Genomic DNA, 15,554 nt, shown 5'->3' on the forward strand with positions numbered 1-15,554 from the left:
CTCTTACCATTTCAACTTTTGCAAATGCCTAAATTTAATTTAGCAAAGTTTCAACGATTAAACTACATTTACAGACCCACGTGACTAATTTTGACAGGTACCAACTGGCCTTTACAGTGTTGCAAGTTCAAAAATTGCATTTTTAAAGTCATCTGACGTGAATTTTACAGTTCCAGCTTTAACAACTGTCTAAATTGGATTTAGAAAATTCTCTTAGTTTATACTGGTTTTTTTATGGTCACGTGACTAATTTTGACAGTTATCAACTAGCCATTACTGTGTTTTAGGCTCAAATATTGTACTATCCTAGTCACGTGACTTGTCTCTTTCAATTTCAACTTTGGCAACTGCAACTTTAATTTACCAAATTTTCAACGATTAAACTACATTTAGAGACTCACGTGACTAATTTTGACAGGTGCCAACTGGCCTTTACAATGTTGCAAGCTCAAAAATTGCATTATCAAAATCACGTGATGTAAATTTTACTGTTTCAGCTTTAACAACTGTCTAAATTGGATTTAGAAAATTCTTTTAGTTCAAACTGGTTTTTTATGGTCACGTGACTGATTTTGACAGTTATCAACTAGCCTTTACAGTGTTGTAAGCTCAAAAATTGGACTATCCTAGTCACGTGACATGTCTCTTACCATTTCAACTTTTTCAACTGCCTAAATTTAATTTACCAAGTTTTCAACGATTAAACTACATTTACAGACCCACGTGACTAATTTTGACAGATTCCAGCTGGTCTTTACAGTGTTGCAAGTTCAAAAATTGCATTTTTAAAGTCATCTGACGTGAACTTTACAGTTCCAGTGCAACAACTGTCTAAATTGGATTTAGCAAATTCTCTTTGTTCAAATTGGTTTTCTGTGGTCACGTGACTGATTTTGACAGTTATCAACTAGCCTTTACAGTGTTTTAAGCTCAAATATTGGACTATCCTAGTCACGTGACTTGTCCCTTTCAATTTCAACTTTTGCAACTGCCTAAATTTAATTTACCAAATTTTCAACTAATCAACTACATTTACAGACCCACGTTACTAATTTTGACAGGTTCCAGCTGGTCTTTACAGTGTTGCAAGTTCAAAAATTGCATTTTTAAAGTCATCTGACGTGAAGTTTACAGTTCCAGTGCAACAACTGTCTAAATTGGATTTAGCAAATTCTCTTAGTTCAAACTGGTTTTTTATGGTCACGTGACTAATTTTGACAGTTATCAACTAGCCTTTACAGTGTTGTAAGCTCATAAATTGGACTATCCTAGTCACGTGACATGTCTCTTACCATTTCAACTTTTCCAACTGCCTAAATTTTATTTACCAAGTTTTCAACGATTAAACTACATTTACAGACCCACGTGACTAATTTTGACAGGTTCCAGCTGGCCTTTACATAGTTGCAAGCTCAAAAATTGCATTATCAAAATCACGTGATGTAAATTTTACTGTTTCAGCTTTAACAACTGTCTAAATTGGATTTAGCAAATTCTTTTAGTTCAAACTAGTTTTTTATGGTCACGTGACTGATTTTGACAGTTGTCAACCAGCCTTTACAGTGTTGTAAGCTCAAAAATTGGACTATCCTAGTCACGTGACATGTCTCTTACCATTTTAACTTTTGCAACTGTCTAAATTTAATTTACCAAATTTTCAACGAATAAACTACATTTTAAGACTCACGTGACCAGTTTTGACAGGTGCCAACTGGTCTTTACAGTGTTGCAAGTTCAAAAATTTGCATTTTTAAAGTCATCTGACGTGAACTTTACCGTTCCAGCTTTAGCAGCTGTCTAATTTGGATTTAGCAAATTCTCTTTGTTCAAATTGGTTTTCTGTGGTCACGTGACTGATTTTGACAGTTGTCAACTAGCCTTTAAAGTGTTGTAAGCTCAAAAATTGGAATATCCTAGTCACGTGACATGTCTCTTACCATTTAAACTTTTGAAACTGCCTAAATATAATTTACCAAAGTTTCAACGATTAAACTACATTTACAGACCCACGTGACTAATTTTGACAGGTGCCAGCTGGTCTTTACACTGTTGCAAGCTCAAAAATTGCATTATCAACGTCACGTGTGTTTAGTATCCATTAATTTTGACATCAGGTACATGATTCCAGTGAGAAAATAGCTAAAGGGTGAAACGGTTTAAAATATACTGTAATAGTAGTGCCTTATAACTCAGTTTCACGTCCAAAAATCCTGGAAATCTGTCTGAGACCTCCACTTTGAAAGATTTTAATATCGAGGATTTTCGTTGAGCTTTTATTAATTTTTCTTCAAGGAAATTTTCCATGGAATTGTTTGCCTTTTTATCCACAAAGGCCCTTTTCAACGGATAAACGCTGAACGGGGTTATTCCCGTGCACAAATTAACAAATTCGAGTTAAGGAAGTTTCAAAGGATTTTTCCGGTTTCGATAAATTGCTCCCCGATTGTTACATGTCGCTGGTTCGATACTTAAAGCTTAGAGGAAAAGCCGTAGTAAAATATCTGAGTAATAAAAGGAAAAAGTCGCATCGAATTGCCCGCGACAAGATGTTCCCGATAGATACTCGACACCGGAGAGTGCATGTGTCCCTTTGGCACACTAACAAGGAAAATAACCGGGAAAACTGGGACTCGAGGACAGAAAATGCCCGTCTTGAGAATCAATTTAATTTTGGGAGAATTTGTCGATAACTTATTACGTTGGAACAGTATTGGACTTATTTCTTGGCTACCAGAGACATACATATGATTGGCTTTTTATTTTAAACTTAAATTTGATTAACTGTGTTCTTTTTAATAAACTAGTCCAACTGATTTAAGTCAGAGTCACCAATTTTTTACAATTTTCAGTAATTTTCGAGTATTACTGGGACCTACCAACAAATCGTTTGTTTCATCCTTTTCTTCCAAGGATTACCACAATACCAATTGGCATGAAATAGGTATGTCTAGCTCTTGAATAGCAGTATTGATTAGAAGATGTCTGCTGCCCTTTAACACTACCTGAAACGAATATCATGTATTCAAAATTATTGTAATCTAAAGCTGGCAAAAACCTTTACGAACATTAAAATTATATTCAACATCGACCGACTGTAAATGGGAAACCTCCCAGGAGATACGACGAACCTCGAAAATAAATCCAAATTAGATGTATTCTTCGGGTGGTATAAATACTCGGTGAACTTTTAGAGCTTATAAATTTTAATGAGTATAGAAATTCAGTTTTGCTCCAAGAGCATAATCGTTAAACGAGATTTAGGGTACAAAGTTTTGGTTTGAGGTAATAATAAGCAGCAAAGCTCTTTTTTGATTATCTTGACTGTTTTCAATATTCTGATTGTAGTACACATAACAGATCTTGTCACATGGGATGTTTTAATTGGGAGAAACCCAATCGACTCTAAGCATTGTATGAATAATAATTCCAAGTTGCAACAAAAATGGGAAAATTTGAAAGCTTTCAAAGCTCACTGTTTGAATACTATTACGATAAATTGAAGAAAAAAAACTGAATTGTCTCTGATTTGAAACAAAACTGCCAGTCTTATAAAAGTTTTTGAATGACACTTAATAATCGTTTTAAAGTGCCTTTTAAGGCCTCTAAGAATGCTGCTTCTAAAAATACGATAAAACTAGATCGACCATTAAGATAGTGGGTCAATTATACTGCTGACCAAATGGTTCCATTATTTATTAGAGAATCCGATTTGAATGATCGATATAGACAGGGTGTCCTATTTGATTTTTTTTTTACTTTGGTTTCTTTGAATGCGTCTAAAGACTCTAGTCTATAGTCTAGAAAACATTTTGCAGTTGTTGCAATATTAATCAAAAAATGATGTGGTGTTGAACAAACAAAACTGTGTAGATTTTAACATGGGAACGTAATCTGGACTATAAATTACTGGCAAATCGATCGGGACTGAAATTTACATTCAATGTACGGCAACGGTCCCGATCGTAAATTAATATTACTTTTCCACCCTTTAATATTTCATGTTTAAAATGTTGAAATATTTGTCGAGCGGATTTACCTTTTTTCTCATCGAAAAAATGTACTATTTTTATGCATTAATTCGTTATCAAGGCCCTAGACAGATCGGTAAATAATATGATTAATTTAGGGGCATACGTTCTGGTTTATTAACAAATTTAGAATTCGGATACGATCACTAATGGGCATCGATTTGGGGTTTAGCGTCCGAATGCGGTCATTTCTTTTCGCGTGGTTTCAGCTCACGATGCGTCACATGCTGAAAACCCCCTGTTGATTTATTACTCGATAATATCAGATTAATTGTGGATGCATTCAGGGCTAATGTCTTCCATATTTGTGTAGGAAATACAAAATTGTAGACATTTTTGGTTTTGAAGTATTTAAAATCGGTGAAGATCGCTATTTTGATCCAGAATTGTGTACTTCTGAAAATAACCACATGTAGCTTTTTGAAACCACATTTCATAATGTATTATTTTGTCTGTCCTTTCAAACTGTGTTTCTGACTGTACCAAATTTTGTAGTATTTTTTTATGTTATTGGATAGGAAATTTAATGGAGATTCCAAAAATGTACTTAAAACTGTCATTTTTCCACTCCAAGTGGGTTTCACCAGCGATTCTCTTCCTGAGTGTCTTTCTAGTAGTTCAAATTTTAACACCGTTTTTCTCTCTAACTGTACCAAATTTTGTGGTGTTTTTTTAGGTTATTGGATAGGAAATTTAATGAGGATTCCGAAAATGTGCTTAAAACTGTCATTTTCTCACACCATGTGGGTTTCACCAACGATTTTTTTTCTGACAGTTTTTAAAACTGTCTTTCTGGCAGTTCAAACTTCAACACCGTTTTTCTTCTTGACTGTACCAATTTTTTTAGTGTTTTTTTTAGATTATTGGAAAGGAAATTTAATGAGGATTCCAAAAACGTGCTTAAAACTGTCATTTTCTCACTCCAAGTGGGTTTCACCAACGATTTACTCTCTGACAGTCTTTTTAAACTCTCTTTCTGGCAGTTCAAACTTCAACACCGTTTTTCTCCTTGACTGTACCAATTTTTTTACTGTTTTTGTAGGTTATTGGAAAGGAAATTTAATTAGGATTCCAAAAATGTACTTAAAACTGTCATTTTCTCACTCTTTGTGGGTTTTACCAACGATTTTCTTTCTGACAGTTCAAACTTCAACACCGTTTTTCTCCTTGGCTGTACCAATTTTTTAAGTGTTTTTTTAGGTTATTGGAAAGGAAATTTAATGAGGATTCCGAAAATGTGCTTAAAACTGTCATTTTCCCACTCCAAGTGGGTTTCACTAGCGATTTTCTTCTTGATTGTTCTTTAAAACTGTCTTTCTGGTAATTCAAACTTTGACACCGCTTTTCTCTCTAACTGTACCAAATTTTGTGGTGTTTTTTTAGGTTATTGGAAAGGAAATTTACTGAGGATTCCGAAAATGTGCTTAAAACTGTCATTTTATCACTCCAAGTGGGTTTTACTAGCGATTTTCTTCTTGAGTGTTCTTTAAAACTGTCTTTCTGGTAATTCAAACTTTGACACCGCTTTTCTCTCTGACTGTACCAAATTTTGTGGTGTTTTTTAGGTTATTGGAAAGGAAATTTAATGAGGATTCCGAAAATGTGCTTAAAACTGTCATTTTCTCACTCCAAGTGAGTTTTACTAGCGATTTTCTTCTTGAGTGTTCTTTAAAACTGTCTTTCTGGTAATTCAAACATTGACACCGCTTTTCTCTCTAACTGTACCAAATTTTGTAATTTTTTTTATGTTATCGGTTAAGAAATTTAACGAGGATTTAAAAAATGTACCTAAAACTGTCCTTTTCTCATACCATGTGGGTTTCACCAACGATTTTCTTTCTGACAGTTTTTAAAACTGTCTTTCTGGCAGTTCAAACTTCAACACCGTTTTTCTCCTTCACTGTACCAATTTTTTTAGTATTTTTTTAGGTTATTGGAAAGGAAATTTAATGAGGATTCCAAAAACGTGCTTAAAACTGTCATTTTCTCACTCCAAGTGGGTTTCACCAACGACCGTCTTCAACACCGTTTTTCTCCTTGATTGTACCAAACTTTTTAGTGTTTTTTTAGCTTATTGGAAAGGAAATAAAGTGTTGCTGGTTATCAAAATATAGGGCGTTTAAGTTATTTTCAGAATTAATTAGATAATTGAATCATTAGTTTTTCAAAATGAACCAAAATTTGATGGGGATTTTATTTTTTTTACGTTTCAACTTTTTTATGCGCATTTTTAGCAGAAAATTGAGTGGTAAATTTGGTTAATTGTATTAAAGGGATAGAACAAACCGTTCTCGAGTTGCTACCAAACCATTTTCTGCAAAATTATATATAAGTGTGTATCATACACACATGAATTATGTAATATGATATGAAAATGTACATTGTTATATTCTAATGGTAATCTCATTTTACTGGGTGCTTCTATAAAAACGAAACGATTTAATTCCTCTGCTCGCTAATTGAAGTGAATAAAAAACATCTATTAATTAAAAGCCGCAAAGAGCGCTGACGATCATCAAAAAGAGCCTCGAATACCTCTAATTAGTAAATAAAGCGGCTCAATACCCTCGTTAGCAAAAGGGAAACACATTATTTCAGGCTGAGCGTGCATTTTGTTCCATTACTGTCGATGAACGGCCGCAGCCTAAACACCGAGTAATGATCCCTTTTGTTGATACACGAGAAGAAAACAAGGGCCTTTTTAAAATTGCAAGAGTTGAGCAAACATTCGCAGCCCGAAAAAGCCATCTTTCAAGGGCCGCTCGTTTTTGTTCTGCTAAGGCACACGTTTATCATTTTAATTGAATGGCTCACCTTTAGAATACCAAAAGTTAAACGAGTTTATTGTTTGATTGTTGTCTTTTGTGGCATGTTGAACAAAGTTTCAAGCCAGCTTTACTGGCATAGAGCAGTTTAATCCAACATTATTAGTCACGTGGCATGTCAACGTAAATACCTCCACAATGGTTTTAAATTTGTTTTATTTTGTTTATTAGTGTACGTTTAAATACAAAAGTTTCAAATAAAGCCAGTTACGTGTTTTAAATGTGTATTATTTTTTTTAATGCAATTCCAAATCTACTGCCAAGATGGAAAATTTTTTGAAACTTATTTTTGCAGAAAATATCAAGAGGATTTAGGAAAGTTTAGGAGAATTTAAGAAAATAAGGGAAAAGTTATAATAAACGGACATCAAAAGAAAAAATTCAAGCAATGGACTATTTGAAAATTCTAAAAAGCCAAGTAGATGTGTTTAACAGTTCTGACGTTAAAGTGACTTTTATACTACTTACGTCACGTGACAGCCCAACTGCCGAAACCCAATGACCTAAAGTAATAAAATTACTTAAGGTATGACATATCAAAGTATCACTTAGCCTCACAAACGTAATATTTGAGGCTCTATTAAGGTGTAAATACAAGGTACATTTAATAGTTACAACAAGTGTCATCAGACTATAAACCACGCTGTGATGTGCCATTAAGTGTCATAACTGTCAGATTTAACGTCTTGAAATGTCATTTAACGTCATAAATGCTAAATTTAATTCCACACAGCGGTGAATAACAATTTGCGGTGTGATTCATTAAAAAGGCGCGACTATTTGCCATTTTACAGTTTAAAGCATTTTGACAGCTGTCACGTGACTATATCCTGTCATTAAACGTCACGGTTTTCCAACCACACAAATTAAATGCTTTTTTAACGTGGGATTGGCCAAGTTGTGTCTTTTATTTAATCATTGATTCTTGCTGTAAAAAATACATATTTTTCATTTTTCGTTAATAAATTGTTTATAAAATTTTTACACTAGTGACAAATATCACGTGGTTTTAAATAATTTAATAATCAGCTATGCAGTCACGTGACAATTGGCAAAATAACTGTCATAAATATCAGAAACACGTTTTCTATCAAATACTGCAAGAAAACGTTTCTAAATCTTGATTTTTTGCAACTTTTGAGCGTGGTTTGACAGTTTTGACGTTAGTGACAGCTGTCACGTGATTGTAGAATACTACTTAGTTAGGCGGCCACGTGACAATTTGCAAAATAACTGTCATAAATATCAGAAACACGTTTTCTATCAAATACTACGAGAAAACGTTTCTAAATTCTGATTTTTGCAATTTTAGAGCTTGGTTTGACAGTTTTGATGTTATTAACAGTTGTCACGTGATTGTGGAACACAATTTAATTAGACGGTCACGTGAAAATTGGCAAAATAACTGTCATAAATCTCAGAAACACGTTTTATATCAGATGCTGCAAGAAAACGTTTTTAAATCCTGATTTTCGCAACTTTAGAGCATGGTTTGACAGTTTTGACGTTATTGACAGTTGTCATGTGATATCAGAAGACTATGCAATAAAAATTGTCAAAATAACTGTTTTTCTGCTCAGAAAATCGTCTTGTTTCGAAAACTGTGTTAACTGTAATTCTTGCAAATTCTAGTAAAATTTTGACATTAGTGACAGACATCACGTGGTTTTAAAGAATAATTTGGAGTAAGAAAATGACTATGTTAAGCGCATTTTTAGAATTTTCACTAAATTTCCTATTCAATAAACTGAAAAAGAATTTTTAAAAAGTTTCACAACCAACATAATGGCTATAACGTAATTAAAAACGGTAGATTATATACAAAAAACAGGAGAAAGGGTAGAAGAACTACGAAAACGGTAGACATACCGTTCTAACGGTAGACCTGGCAACATTGACTCCAGGTGAAAAAAGTGTTTTAGAGTCTGAAAAAGACTTTTTGCACGCCCTGTTTATGTATACAAGTTAAATTATTATTTGCTGCAGCTTTCAACGTTGTTTTTAACTAGCCAGATGCAATTTATTATATTACACAACTATTTGATTAATTTGTATATGTTAACAAATTTATATTCATATTTCTCTCAGTAAACCTAGATTCAGCAGTTATCCAGGTACATTTCAACCCTATTTTATTAAAATTAATAGGAGGTTGTTTGCCTAAAACAAAGTTGCTTAGTCTGGTTATTCCTGAGCCAATTTTCATAACGTTTCACGTCTAGCCCGGGCAAAGGTAAATAAAACGAAATGGCTAATCTCAGTAACTAATCAGCTGCACACACGACCTCCGAATTTCGAAATAGCCCTTCCATTTGTATACCTTTTGTTTGGCCGGGGAAATTCACTTTCATGCACAAACATAACGTCAATAGCCATCAACGATTTTTTGTCCTCGTACCCTCTCATCCATTATTTTGGCCGTTGCCATTTCCCCCATTGTGACAATTGCCATTAACCAAATGACTTTATTTTTCTATTTGAATCGATCAAACGTGCTCCGATAAACGCTGTTAAAAAATTAATTTACCCCCAAGTTGAGGGGGGAGAGAAGGTGAGATCCCTCCATCTATAAAGCAAATTTATCACAAAACGAACACGCCAAATACATTACGAATTCCTTTAATACTGTTCCACTCCACGGCGGTTAAATACCCGAAACTGGATCTAGACCCATTCATGGATTCATGGTCTCGTGACTAAACATAATGCGCCGGTTTTGCTAATTTTACCCATTGTTCCTATCCTACCCCATGTAAAAGGGGAGAAACTTGAAAAATTTGAATTATGCGATTTTGGTTGGAAAAATCGTGGAGTGCATTGTTGCCAAAGTTATCTACACTTCCCTAATAATGTCTTGTAGCAATCAACTAATTTTTGTCAATTTGGAGTATGAACGACCTTAAAAAGTTCAAAAATATTTTATTATTTTAAATGAATATGGCAACCTGCCAAGTGCAACATTAGAATGCGATTCAGAGAATGACAGTTGACACTTTGAAAATTGAAACTTATTTTGTCTCGCTCAGTTCGCTATAAGCAGAAGAGAGACGGAGCGCTACTGGCCTTTTCTACGTCACAAGGCACTTTTTCGTATATAGTGTACTAAATAAGTGTGGTTTTTAGTTTAACATTTTTTTGCAGTTAAATATCTAAAGCAAACAAAAAGAACATGTTTTCCATATTTGTGCTACTAATTATCACAAACAATTATTTAAAATTAAAATCCAATTTTCTGGTTTGTATGGCGATTTTCTTAAACTTTCCGAACTAAACCGTGTTAAAATATAGGCGGTTGAACGTTTCCCACTTTAAAAACTTGGACTCCACTTTTCAAGGGAAAGACCTTTTACCCGTTGACAAATGAAAACGAGCCGGATATTTATCTTCCTGTCTCGCTCTAATGCGTGTATAAATGGCCGACATTTAGAAAAGGTAACGTTCCTGCGGCCCGCCGTTATTTTCAAGCTGCGGATAATCGAAACTGATCCCCTGCATAGAGTTTTTTTGCTTTAAAGTTGATGGCTCAGAATAATTATTTACTTAATTATTTATAGGAAAATGACCACAAATCTTTCATCTTCAGATCCTACATCACGATTAAAGTTGACAAAATTAGGACCATCATTAAAAAGTCTTAAGATCCAAATTCGTTTCAAACACAGAATGCTTCGGTTATAGAATTTCCCGAAATAAGTGGTACTGTCAATAGGCAAAAATAAATCTTATTGACCTAAAAAATGTGAAATTTCAATGACGTGGTTTAATAAAATTACTTTTACTTTTACAGCATTAAGGTGCTTTTTGTTAAAATACAAAAATACAAATTTTATATTTTTTCCATCTACCCTAACCCAGATTTAATATTTTTTCTATATAATTAGTAATTATAGCAAAAAAAATCTACCTTATTTATAAAGAAAATTAGTACTAATATTTTATGAAAACATGTCATTATGGGTAACTTGGATGTGAACAAAATTTTAGTTTGAACAATTTCAACGTAGAAGGTTTGCCCAAAACATTGAAAATAACTTGGAAATTATAGAAAGATGCTTACTTCAGTCAAAAACTGCAAAAACTCTGGCCGTAAATTGCTTTAAAGCTCTATCAAGGACCTGGAAGGTCTGAAAGTAGGTTAAAAAACCTAAATCAGTCAATAATTCATAAAATACTAAAAAAAATAGCCTAACCTAACCTAAATTTGGACAGAACTCTATCTAAGCCTTTCAACGATTTCACTAAAAAAGTCTAAAACGTTCCAAAAAAATGTTTATAATTTGGAAACAGCTGAATGGAGGATACTAGTCTAGAATAAGCCTAAATTTCATCAAATCAGACCAGAAAGCTTGGAATAATAAAAAAAACAAAAAAAACAACTAAAAGCCATAACAAGCCATATCGTAAAAATTGACAAAAACATCCCAATAATTATTCTGAAACCTTCAACCAGTCTAAAAATTATCAAAATGAGCTTAAAACTTTCTGGAAGACCAGTAAAATCATTTGGACTTGGGTAATCAAAATAAAACTGTTGGAAATAAGTAAACAGTATTAAATCAGACGAATTTCTCTGGAATAATCAAAAAGAAAAAAATCTGCATTAAATTAGCCAAAACCTTGAAAATGAAGATGTTTTTTTATGACAAACCCCTAAATCAACAATTGGTACTTGGGTAGATCGCAGCCACTTTTCTTGGTTTACTACTGACTATGCTACGAGATTTACGCAAATGCTGCACATGTAGACTTACCATAAAACTAGCATAATTTACGTTATCCAACAAAACTGTATTAGCAGAAATATTTTACAAACCAACAAAAACAAACACTCTTTAACATGGATTATTATAAAACTCCTGGCCCGCATCAGTTTGACAGTTTAGTCGATAGAACATTATTTAAAATATTTGAAATAAGTTGGTGTTTTAATGTAAAAGAACTTAGGTTGAGAAGTCTTAAAAACTAATATATTGCAAATAGAAAACTTAGCACATGTAGAGTTACCATAAAACTAGCATTATTTACCTTATCCAACAAAACTGTATTAGCAGAAATATTTTACAAACAAAAAAAAACAAAAACTATTTATCATGGATTATTATAAAACTCCTGGCCCGCATCAGTTTGACAGTTTAGTCGATAGATCATTATTTAAAATATTTGAAATAAGTTGGTGTTTTTATGTAAAAGAACTTAGGTTGAGAAGTCTTAAAAACTAATATATTGCAAATAGAACTCTTAGCACATGTAGAGTTACCATAAAACTAGCATTATTTACCTTATCCAACAAAACTGTATTAGCAGAAATATTTTACAAACAAAAAAAAACAAACACTATTTATCATGGATTATTATAAAACTCCTGGCCCGCATCAGTTTGACAGTTTAGTCGATAGATCATTATTTAAAATATTTGAAATAAGTTGGTGTTTTTATGTAAAAGAACTTAGGTTGAGAAGTCTTAAAAACTAATATATTGCAAATAGAACTCTTAGCACATGTAGAGTTACCATAAAACTAGCATTATTTACCTTATCCAACAAAACTGTATTAGCAGAAATATTTTACAAACAAAAAAAAACAAACACTATTTATCATGGATTATTATAACACTCCTGACCCGCATCAATTTGACAGTTTAGTCGATAGAACATTATTTAAATTTGAAATAAGTTGGTGTTTTTATGTAAAAGAACTTAGGTTGAGAAGTCTTAAAAACTAATATATTGCAAATAGAACTCTTAGCACATGTAGAGTTACCATAAAACTAGCATTATTTACCTTATCCAACAAAACTGTATTAGCAGAAATATTTTACAAACAAAAAAAAACAAACATTATTTATCATGGATTATTATAAAACTCCTGGCCCGCATCAGTTTGACAGTTTAGTCGATAGAACATTATTTAAATTTGAAATAAGTTGGTGTTTTTATGTAAAAGAACTTAGGTTGAGAAGTCTTAAAAACTAATATATTGCAAATAGAACACTGTGGTAGATCAGATGATATGAGTGAAAGTTAATTTTACTGTTAAACCGTACTTGCAAGCAATTAAATTCAAAGTTTACAGCATGGTTAACTTCTTTCGAGTACAAATACAAAAGAGTATTTCTTAAAATTAACTTTGCTTGCAACAAAGCAATTTTTCTTGACTTTTCAACGAAACAATTGAATCACAAAGAAAAAAGAAAAAAACTCGTACAAGATTTTCCTTTATGCATATCGTTAACAAGCTAAAACACTCGACAAACTCAGAGTGATATTTACGCACACATGCCATTTCCGGATCGGAATCTTAAATAAAATATTCCCGTCGTCGATAGTAACGAGATTGACGAAAACGCTTCGACGGAATATTGAAATATGCATCTCAAATCAATGTTGGCGAAATGTTTCAATTTTCCAACTCTTATTCGAGAAACGTAACGAATTTTTTGTGTTTCCCCGTAGATTGACAACGCAATTGACAAGTTAAAAGGGAATCAAACGTAGAATTTGGAAAATTCGCCTTTAAATACGAGCGATTTGCCCGAAAACTGTTCAATTGACAGCTCCGGTAATATCAATTAATTAAAGCCTCTGTATTTTTGTATCTCCCTGCCGGAATGGGGCTTTTGGGGACTGGAGGGAGGAGGGAAAGAGTACAATACTGCAATATATATGCATATCGATATGTGTTTGTTCAATTTCGGCCGGACTTTCGGTTGATATTCCGTTCAAAAATAAACGAGTTTTATTTATGATGGATGACCAATTGATGGAACGTAATGAATTGTTTCGATTAAAACGGACGTTATAGAGTGAACTACCATTATCCACTGATTTTACTTTTCCAGGTAGACCGCATTTTATTTTCAAAACATTTCAAATGTACTCGTATTGTGCTTTCCCAATATACTTATAAATGATTGGCAAAATAGTGGTTTTGCTCATTTTGCAGTGATATATCAATAAAGAACAGATTTTTTCGGATACAACCACAAATCTTATTAGAATTAAATTAGTAATGTGTATTCTACTATAAATTATATCTTGCTCTACAATGTAGTAGACTGTAGTCACCAGCATATCAAGACAATAAGATTTTGCTTAAGTCAAAACGAAAAAACAGAGAGCGAGCTGGCTAATTGCCAAAAAAAATAGAAAGGAATACGTGAACAATTTAAAATTCCAACTTATTTGAAAGAAGAAGTTAGTTGTATTATAGTAAAAACAAAGAGGGGAAGAATGTGTTGAGATGGCTATTTGCCAAGCTTGATGATTGTTCTCTGGTACTGTAGTATACAAGATAATAAAAAAACACGCGGATAAAAAAGTTGTTGTCAAATTATCTATTCTATTAGCTTCAGACACTAAAAAACAAAAAGCCATCCACTCCATAAAGCTATGCAACTTTGACACCCATTTGAAACACATGAAAGTCAATTTAAAATAACTAAACAGTGTTTTGCACTTCCATGAGTTTTAATGCGTTTTCAAGAACGAGACTTATAGCCATTTGAAGTTGACAGTTACAGTGACATGTGTCAAAAATTTTAGTTCAATCAGTTCGGTAGTTTCTGATATATCTCTCATTACACCTTTCTAATGCCTAAACTATCTAAACTTACTTAAACACATGCGTTATGAAGTTTCTGAAATTACATACATTACACCTTTCTAGTACTGAAAGTGTTTTATAATTTATCTTGACAGCTGCAGAAAAATGACACCTGTCAAATTTAGTACAGTTACTGTCATAGGTTAGAGTGACATGTCAAAAATGTCAGCTCAGTTGGTCTAGTAGTTTATGAGTTGACCCACATTACACTTTTCTAGGACTAAAAACGTTTTAGAATTTCTGGTGACAGCTCTACAAAAATGATTGCTGTCAAATTTTGGACAATTTGTCATTATACGTGTCAACTGTCAGACCACCCATAAAACTATACAACTTTAAAACCTATTTGAAAGGCAACAAATTCAGTTTTAAATAGTTTAACAATGCTTTGCACTTCTATGAGTGTATTTTTGACAGTTTTTCAAACAATACTGTCTATTTAACTGTCATTAACGTCAAATTCACTTCATAAAGATATACAATTTGAAGACCTATTAGAAAAGCAACCAATTAAGTTTTACGTATTTTAACGGTGCATTTTTGACAGTTTTTTAAGCCGTGTATTTGACGTATAGCCTAGTAGGTCATTATACGTGTCAGCTGTCAAAAACGACTCTATAAAGCTATACAATTTAACTTATTTAAAAAATATCAATTTCAGTTTAAAGTAGTCCAACGGTATTTTACATTTCTATGAATGCACTTCCAAGAAAAAAATAAATTTTCAAATAGCATACACGTGTGTTTCTTACAAACATGACTTTGTTATTACAATTTTAGATCCTATAGACATGATTTTTATAAGAGTGTAGTGTACTGCAGTCACCAGCCTAGCAAGACGAACATTTCACTCAAATAGACAAAAAAGTGAAATTTAGTGTTTATTACCAACTTAATTTAACAGAAAAATCTTTAAATTGTATTGTATAGTATATGTATGTAGTTGTTGATTGTATTTTTGAGCATAATTAGTAGGTTTGTACTTCATATTATCACTCTTTAAAAATCTAGTTCTTATTTTAAGTTCTGCAATTCAATAATTTTAGTGATTAACTCTCCGACTTATCAACATCATAAAGCTGTAAAATGTGAGGGTAGT

The sequence above is a fragment of the Ips typographus genome, linkage group LG10 (assembly GCF_016097725.1).
Source record: "Ips typographus isolate SLU linkage group LG10, UJ_Ityp_2.0, whole genome shotgun sequence".
NCBI lineage: Eukaryota > Metazoa > Arthropoda > Insecta > Coleoptera > Curculionidae > Ips > Ips typographus.